This window comes from Pinus tabuliformis, chromosome J (assembly GCF_031772625.1).
Source record: "Pinus tabuliformis cultivar Carrire ecotype Pingquan chromosome J, CPIR1, whole genome shotgun sequence".
NCBI lineage: Eukaryota > Viridiplantae > Streptophyta > Pinopsida > Pinales > Pinaceae > Pinus > Pinus tabuliformis.
In genome coordinates this window covers 982,993,792-983,002,382 of record NC_142295.1, presented here as the reverse complement: position 1 = coordinate 983,002,382, position 8,591 = coordinate 982,993,792, and positions in this window count along the sequence as shown.

Sequence of the window (8,591 nt, the reverse complement as noted above, 5' to 3'; positions counted from 1 at the left end):
TATCACTGATGTATTATTATTATTTCCCTACAAAATTCTCTTCTCTCCATCATCATCCAAGCACTCAATAGCCTTGTTGTAGCAATCTACCTTAGTCCTATGAATGTACAACCAATCCATACCAAACAACATATTGTATGATCGCAATGGAAGCACATTTATATCTTACCTAATGATGAACTCTTTTCTTAGTACCTGTAGCCAACTGCACCAACCAAGACTCTACATGCACTTCTTTATTGAAGCAACACTTATCCACCAAGTCAGGACTGATATAACTATAGTTAGATCTAGGGTCAATCAAAATAGAAACAACTTGATCAAAAATCTTACCTTCCATATCGATAATAGATGCTTGATGATCAACCTTCCTATTATACAATGCTACATAAATCCAAGGAATACTCTATCCAATATCCCCAATTGTCTCTGCGTCCTGAGCACTTTAAATTAGAGGTTTTCCACCTTGATGTTGTGGAAACTCTCTCTTGCAATAAACCTTGCCACAAGTCCAACACTGCAAAGGCTTCCTTCCCTAACCCTTGTTCTTCTCCTCAGACTGAAATCCCTGTCCTCTACCAACTGCATTGAATTTCTTGTACGACATTGCATTTTCCTTGTTACTTGAATCTTATGGTCTTCCTCACTTCTTATCCCACTTTCCCTTAGTCTTATCATTACCCTTCCAACCCTGCTTAGGCTCTGACTTACACTTATACTACTAATAACAATGTTTCAACTTCCCAATTACTTCCTCCAATGTCTGAGGCTCATCATACTCAATTCGATCCTTAAATGCTAATGGAAATCCACCAAAAAAGCTTTGAACCTTCGTTTTCTCATCCTTAAGATATGGTACATACCTCAATATCACTAAAAACTTAGTTGCGTACTCTTCATCTTTCATATATCCCATATTCAACTCATAGAACTCCTTAGCCTTACCATCATAATATCTCGCTGACAAATACTTCTTCCTAAAAAGTCTCTTAAACTCATGCCAACTCAACTCCTCTATCTTGATACCTCTGACACGTTTCACATCTTCCCACTAGATGTCCGCTTTTTCCTTGAGACTAAAATTAGCTACCCTAGTCTTTATATTCTCTCTATAGACATGCAACTCAAAGAACTTCTTCATCCCAACCAACCATGCTTTTGTATCTTCCAACTTCTTCGGATCTCCGTCAAAGGTAGGAAGCTTGACTTTCTTGAACTCATATGGAAAATAATGATTCTCACTCTTCCTGTAAGGATGATAACAACGATTACCATGTTGTCTATATGAGCCAGAACTAGAATAGAACCCATAACCACTACCTTTCCTATCAGATGTATCCATCCATCTGCCACCTCTGACTGTGTTATCCATGTCTAGTATCTGCCCACCATGAGACCTACTACCATATGCTCCATTAGTCATGTCCTCCTGTCCATAATTGATCCATGGTTTTCCTTATCTCTATAAATCTAATAAACTCTGAAGTATCATTGCATTGACCTGTGTTTTCTCTTCTTGTGCCATGGCAAGTCTTTCCTGACACTGAATGATTCTCTAATTATCCGCCTTACAACTTATGATCTCTACCTTTAAACTTATCAAGGTGTCTTCTATGTTAGGAGAGTACTCATTTCTATGCTTTTCATATGATCTATAAGGAGAATCATGCGAACCGTAATCCACCATTTTGCTAGTCATCTTTGATCTTCTAATTCCTGCAAAGATACTATGTTAGATAAACCAAATTTAAACATAATATAACATACCTTAGTGAATTTCAGGGGAGGCTTCTCATCTGCACAATCAATCTGGATTAGCACAACAAATGTATATATAATGAAATCAACAAGTTAATAATCTCAACATCAACATCATCAACCTCTACATGATGACACAATTGCAACAATGACCATCACAATGCATGCATAATGAACACATAGACAACTAACATGCATGCATAACAATCAGATCATGCCCATCCAGTCCAAGTATTTGAACATGGAAGCTCTGATACCACCCTATAGCCACCCCTCCCACATTTACCCAATTTCACTAGCCTGACAGGGTAAACATGAGACAAAGAGTTATTATGACATGACCCATCCTCCCAGCTCTATTTAAGGAAGTGAGGCATATAATTGACCACAAACTGACAACTCACAACAACCCTTAGGGCTATAGGACACTTAGGGGCCAAAGGACAATCCCATGTGACCAAACCCTGATCTAGGGCTCTTTTCACTAACCTAGACCCCAAACTGCATGCATAACAAGGCCTAGGTGTGATTGAAGACCTCCAACCGCATGCACAACAATCACTGAGTGTAGTTGTGACCCAAATTTCCCAGTTGAGAGGGTGCGGTCCGATATCTGAACCACAATTCAAAGTCAACCTCCAGAACATTGCCTAGAACTACCTAAGACTTTCTAAAATGATACGTGACATGAAAACAAGGCTAAAAGGTTCAAACTCAAATAAAATACTTGACCTAGACAACTTTAAATGCACTAGACACTTCGTCAAACATATGGCAAAAATGTAAGCTACAAGTCATGAATGCATATCTGATCATAATAGTATGAGATTCATCTAAGAATCACCAAGAAGGCCCTATGCACTTTCCACATAGATGCAACAACACTTATTAGTCCACACATCCATAAACCAATCAATACTTGAACCGTTCATGACAAGAGCCATAAATAACATACATCATGTAACCAACAAATAACTAGTAAATAACCAACATAGGAACCATGGAAACTCAGTCGTAATATCACCAACATAATCGCTCAAAATATACACGAATCACAATAAAATAATACTCTTATTAATATATGAAAATACCAACAAAGTCAGGGACTTCCATGTACCACCCGAGCATAGATTGGGATAAACCAAATCTCTCTTTCAGCCAACCACCCCCGCACCATATTCCAAGCATAAATGTGGGATCTCATGGAGTAAACCAAGACAAAACCAAACCAGGGTTGCCAAAGGCCAAACCACCTCAACCCTCATCCACAGTGATTCCATCTCCATGATCGAACATCACTAACACAAACTAGATTGGTCTCTACCCAAGTTGTCCAGGGCTCCAGGAGCTAATAAATCAACCTAGAACCTTCCATGGCTCCAGAGCATTTGTCCCAACCTAGGCTCCAAAAATAGTAACTCAACCCAAGTTGTTTCAGGGCTTCCAAAGCATTTGTGTCAACCCACAATCATAAGTAATTATGAGCACCAATCATAAAAAAATCAAGTGGGAAAACCAACAACACCATGGTTATCTAGGAAACGGAAGGGAAAGGGTAAAATGACTGTCAATCTAGGAAAATCTCCATGCCAATGAGAGCAAATAACCAAAAAATCACATGCATATACCATGGATCCAAAAATCAACAAGGAAATCACACATGCAACCTGCTACTTACAAAGTAATCCAAATTTAGTTGTTGATCCCCCTGTTCCCTTTCGTTTTCCTACTTTCCTTCATCTTCTTTCTCGAAATCTAATGTGTGGCAAAGTGCTCCAAGAATGCTCCAAGAATACTCTAAGTGTGCAAGAGTACAAGAGAATGAGAGAATAGAATAGAGCTCCAACACTAAACTAAGAAAAAGTTGTGAATTGATCCTCATAAGCCTTTTTATCATTAAGGCCTCTATTTTCTTCATTTTCCTTCATTTTTCCTTCAATTTCCCTCTCATGCAAATTGGTGTTTCTTCACCTTCATTTTCTCCTATTTTCCTTTATTTCATAAAAAAAATGCCAATTATTGCCACTTTTCCTTCACCAATTATTTCCACTTTGTCTCTCAGCCTGTCACCCGGTTCTGGCTCAGTTAGTGGATCAACATGCACCATCTTAGACTAAGGGTTTATTGGACTGATGTCATTTCATCATGAGTGAATTGTAGATGCAAGTAATCTATCACACCATGACAAGATGATGAAGAAGGAGATGAAAAAGGGAAACATGTTGAAATACATATGTGTAGTTGATTATACAAGTTGATCAATCAAGAGAAGACAAAAGGGACACTAGTTTGTGACCACAGCTCAAGACTTGATATCATTAAAGACTACTTACCTCTATCCCATAAGGAGGTTGATAAAAGAGCATCCTCGAGAAGACAGGTAGCAAGAAACAACAAAAGTGGCTTGACATTGCCATGTCATCAAGCAGTCCATGTCAGTAGCGTAATGTCATGTCGTGTCATGAGTTGTCATATGCCACATCATTATTGTCGATTATGTAATTATCTATTCAAAATGTATTGTAAAGTGGAATTCCAAAGGACACATTTAGAATATGAAGAGTCATGTAAAGTTAAAAAGTCATACAAAATCAAACAATCTAGAGGGTAGTCAAAGAGTCACAAGGAAGGTGAAGCATCACCTCATTGGTTATATATACACCCTCATTGTATGAGCAAAATACTTTTCACCTTGGCTCCTCCCACAAGGCATTAGAGAGACAAGCTAATTCTTTTGGGGAGAAAGGAGTGACTTCAATGCTCCACTATTGGAGCTAGCGGTGTTCATTGTATACATGTGTCTTGGAACTTTTACTTAATATCAGAAGCCTCATGGTTAGCACGTTCTTCATGCTTGGATGATGAATATTTGTAAGACTATTATGTAGATGTTTGTAATTCATGTTTTCTTTCTTCTATGCTAAAGTAGTTGAAATATTTCGGTTATTTTAGTACTTATCATATTGAGAATGTGTTGTAATGGTTACTATTATTGTCACATTCTTGTGGACTATTCCGCTGGATATTAGACAAATCTTTCTTGTTGATTGGTTGTAATGGTCGTCACATCTTTGTGGACTATTCTACTGGATGTTAGATGGATCTTTCTTGGTTACATGTGTCTCTACTAGGGTGGTACTATTACCTCTCTCTTAGAGGCTCACTTCCTTTATCCCTCTACAGTAGAATAACCTTGACACACTTACAACTGAACACTCACTAGGCACACTCACTTGCTTTTCGAAGGCACATTTTCATTCCTTTCTCTAGTTGATAGTTAGAGCTAAGCAAAATCTTTAATAAATCGGTAACCAGGCCATATTCTGGATGCGGCTCCTATCCCAAACAATGTGAGGTCTAATTGGGACCACATATTAGGGATACCCCTTGAATGTTGGCAAGTCCAACACCATCAACATTTTTGGCACTAGAAGGAGGGTAGCCAAATTTGTATGGTTGATAACCTCACCCACCCAAATCATACTTCTTATGGTCAAGGAAACAATATCTCAGCACCTCCCCTGCTCATATTGCTAAAGTTAGTGATTCTTATCAACTTGGTATTGGACAAACTTATGAAATCTCATATGAACATATCTGGGCCATCCGACCCATAACCTGTAGGTTTGCAAAGGCTATTGGATTGATTCCTGGAGTACACAATATTCCTTATTTTCTCAAGAAGAACACAACCATTCTTACTAGGATGGTGGTTTCGATAGTTGAAGATCTGGTTCTCGCACCCTTGAAGAGTTAGCAGAGACTGTGGAAAGTGCAGAGAAGCCATAACAACCACCATCTTTTGGCGAGGGTGACACAGACATTAGGGGAATTTTGAGGTCTAAAATGGGCCTCCTAAGAAAAATGTACAACCAAAATAAACTTTATAAGAACCAATAAGGTTCAAGATGATGATGTTAACCATGGGGGATGATTCACCATTTTTGGAGTAAAAAAGTAAAAAGATTAAAAAATAATAATATAATAAAACTATTTTTTCAACTCGTATTTTTAACTTATCTCCCTAAGGTTTTACTCAAATTTCGAGCAGGAGTACTCGTTGGATGCAAAATTTAGTTCCTCATCCAAGGAGTACCCATCTTTCATACTTTCGATGGACCCTACAACATTAAAAATGAGAAATACATGAAACACGTGATTGCAATCACGTTTTTCACGTATTTCTCATTTTTCGTGCAACGGGGCCTATCAAAAGTATGAAACATGGCTACTCCTTGTATGAGGAATCAAATTCTGCATCCAATGAGTGTTGTTGCTCAAAATTTGAGTAAACCCATAGGGAGATAAGTTTAAAATACGAGTTGAAAAATAGTTTTTCCTTTTTCCTCTCTAAAATTTGATGATGTAATCTAATCTTATTTTATTATTTCCACTACTATTTTATAATTTCCTTAGGAGGCCTATTTTATACCTCAAAATTCCCATAATGTAACGTTGTACTCTCGGACGATAATATCCTTCAGATTCCGAAGAAGAAGAAGATCCATCTGATTCTGACAAAGAGGAGGAAAACAATGACGAAGACATGGCGGACCAAGATCTGGGTTGGATGACTCAAGGCCCACCTACATTGTCTGGTGTGTTACACAAGATGCTGAGGCACACGAAGAAGTTGTTAACAAAGTATGGCCCTAAAAAAGGAGTGAAAGAGTAGGACCACTTAGACAACTTTTACCTGCATCTGCAAATGCTTGAGCTACTTTACAATGATTTTGCATGTAGACTTTTTCTGTGTACCTTAAATGGTAGGGTAGTTGTATGGTATCTCAACCTTCCTCTGAATTCAATCCAGAACTGGAGGGGTTTTAATAAATTATTTCTTGAGAAGTTTGTTGATGATAAAACCCTCACCATGTTGTTAAGAGAGTTGAGTAGTCTTAAGATGGAGCATAAAGAGAAAGTGAAAGATTTCAATCAGAGGTTTAACCATATCTTGAATAGATTTCCGACAAACATAAAACCTCATGATTTCATCACCATTGATTATTACAAATCTACCTTACCAACGACCATTGTGCAGTTCATAAAAAGAACTACGAAGCCAACATTAGTTAAAAATTACGAAGAAGTGATCACAGGTGAAAAAGTACTTGTGTGCGATTGCAGTTATCACACATGGTGAACCAACAAAGGACTCCAAAGGCATTGGTAAAAGGTCTGAGGCCTCCACAAGTAAGGTCAAGGAGAAAGAAGCAACTGATCTTGAGAGCTTGACCCGCACCATAAAGTCTTTTTCCAATGAATTGGAAAAGTTAAAACGAAGGTCAAGCAAGATCACCGTGAGAAACAAGCCTCCTAAATTTAGCTTTCTGAGAAGGGATTCCAACTTTGGCAGTAGCAGCAACCAGCCGACCAAGTCTACACAGAGCGCGAACGTTGTGTTGAATGTTGAAAGTATGGGCATGGACCAATATTGTTCATTTCATCAAGAGTATCATTCAGAAAAAACATGCCCGCAATGGAACCACATCATGAACGCTCTTCCTACACATTTTATTGATACAATACTTACAGATGACCAGACTGAGTTGATGGAAGAATAGGAAGAGAATGTTGTTGCCGAAGACACTGTGAATGTCGGACATGCAGTGAATACACTCAGTTGTGCCTTCGTAGCCAACAAAAAGAGTTCTGAAGAACAACCACTAAGCAAGGTCCTGGATCAACAACAAAACACTCGATATAACTTGAGAAGCCAAGGGTTGGCCTCCGCACAAGAGTTGACGAAACGGAATTTGGAAGATCATTTGTTGAGAAAGATCACTCCATTTTTCAACTCATACCAGAACACTCAGAGCAAGTATGGAAATGTGGCTACAACGAAAAGTACTTCCGCAAACAACAAAAGTAAGCCCATCATGCTAGAAGTAGTAGATAAATAAACTTCACCGAACACTTCGGTAATGTCTCCCACACTAGATTGCACCATAGTTGAATATATGAAGAAAGCTCATGTAGATATCTCACTATTTGAACTGACAAAGATAGTGAGCCAGTGGGAATTGCTTGTCTACACACTCAAATAATCTGCCTCAAGTAATGATTCTTCTTCAAAGAAGGGATCTGGTAAGTCCTTTGGTTCCCTGGAATCTGTACTTAATGTTCTAACATTGGATGAAAATACACTCTACCCTCCATTTTTTTAACCTTTGAAATGTTCAATTATAATCTACAAAATTTCTTAGTCGATTATGGTGCATTTGTAAACGTAATGACTTTATCTGTAGCAAAGAAAATAAATGAAAAATGGGATAAAGCAGATGAACAAATATTTCAATTGGACAAGGCTTTTGTCCATGCTATTGGTGAACTTAGAAAAGTGCTTATACGCTTATCATTCGACCAACAAGTTCACCAATGTATAAATATAGTAATTATGGACATTTTGGAAGCATACGGTGTATTTTTAAGCAGAGATTGGTCCAAAAAATTACAAGGGTATTTTCTACAAACTGGTCACACTTATGGCTTCCATACAAGGGAAAAAACAATCAATCTGGGTTACTCAAAGCCTTACATAAAGCACATTGCCACTCCCTTCAAAGATAAAAATAAACTTGTGGCTTTCACAAATCTTATCTTTGGAAATTGCTTCTTAGAAATTGGTCTGGGGTGTTATCTTACTCAACCATCCCTAGTCCCACTTGACACATAGTTGCAACTCCTTCCTAGTGCAATTGGTGAAAATGACATCTGTACAAGAGATATAACATTTTATTTCTCATTTCCAAGCTTTCAATGTTATTTTTGTTCTTAGGATGCATAACTCAACTGCATATGCATTAACAAATGTTGTTTCTAGGTTGTCACAA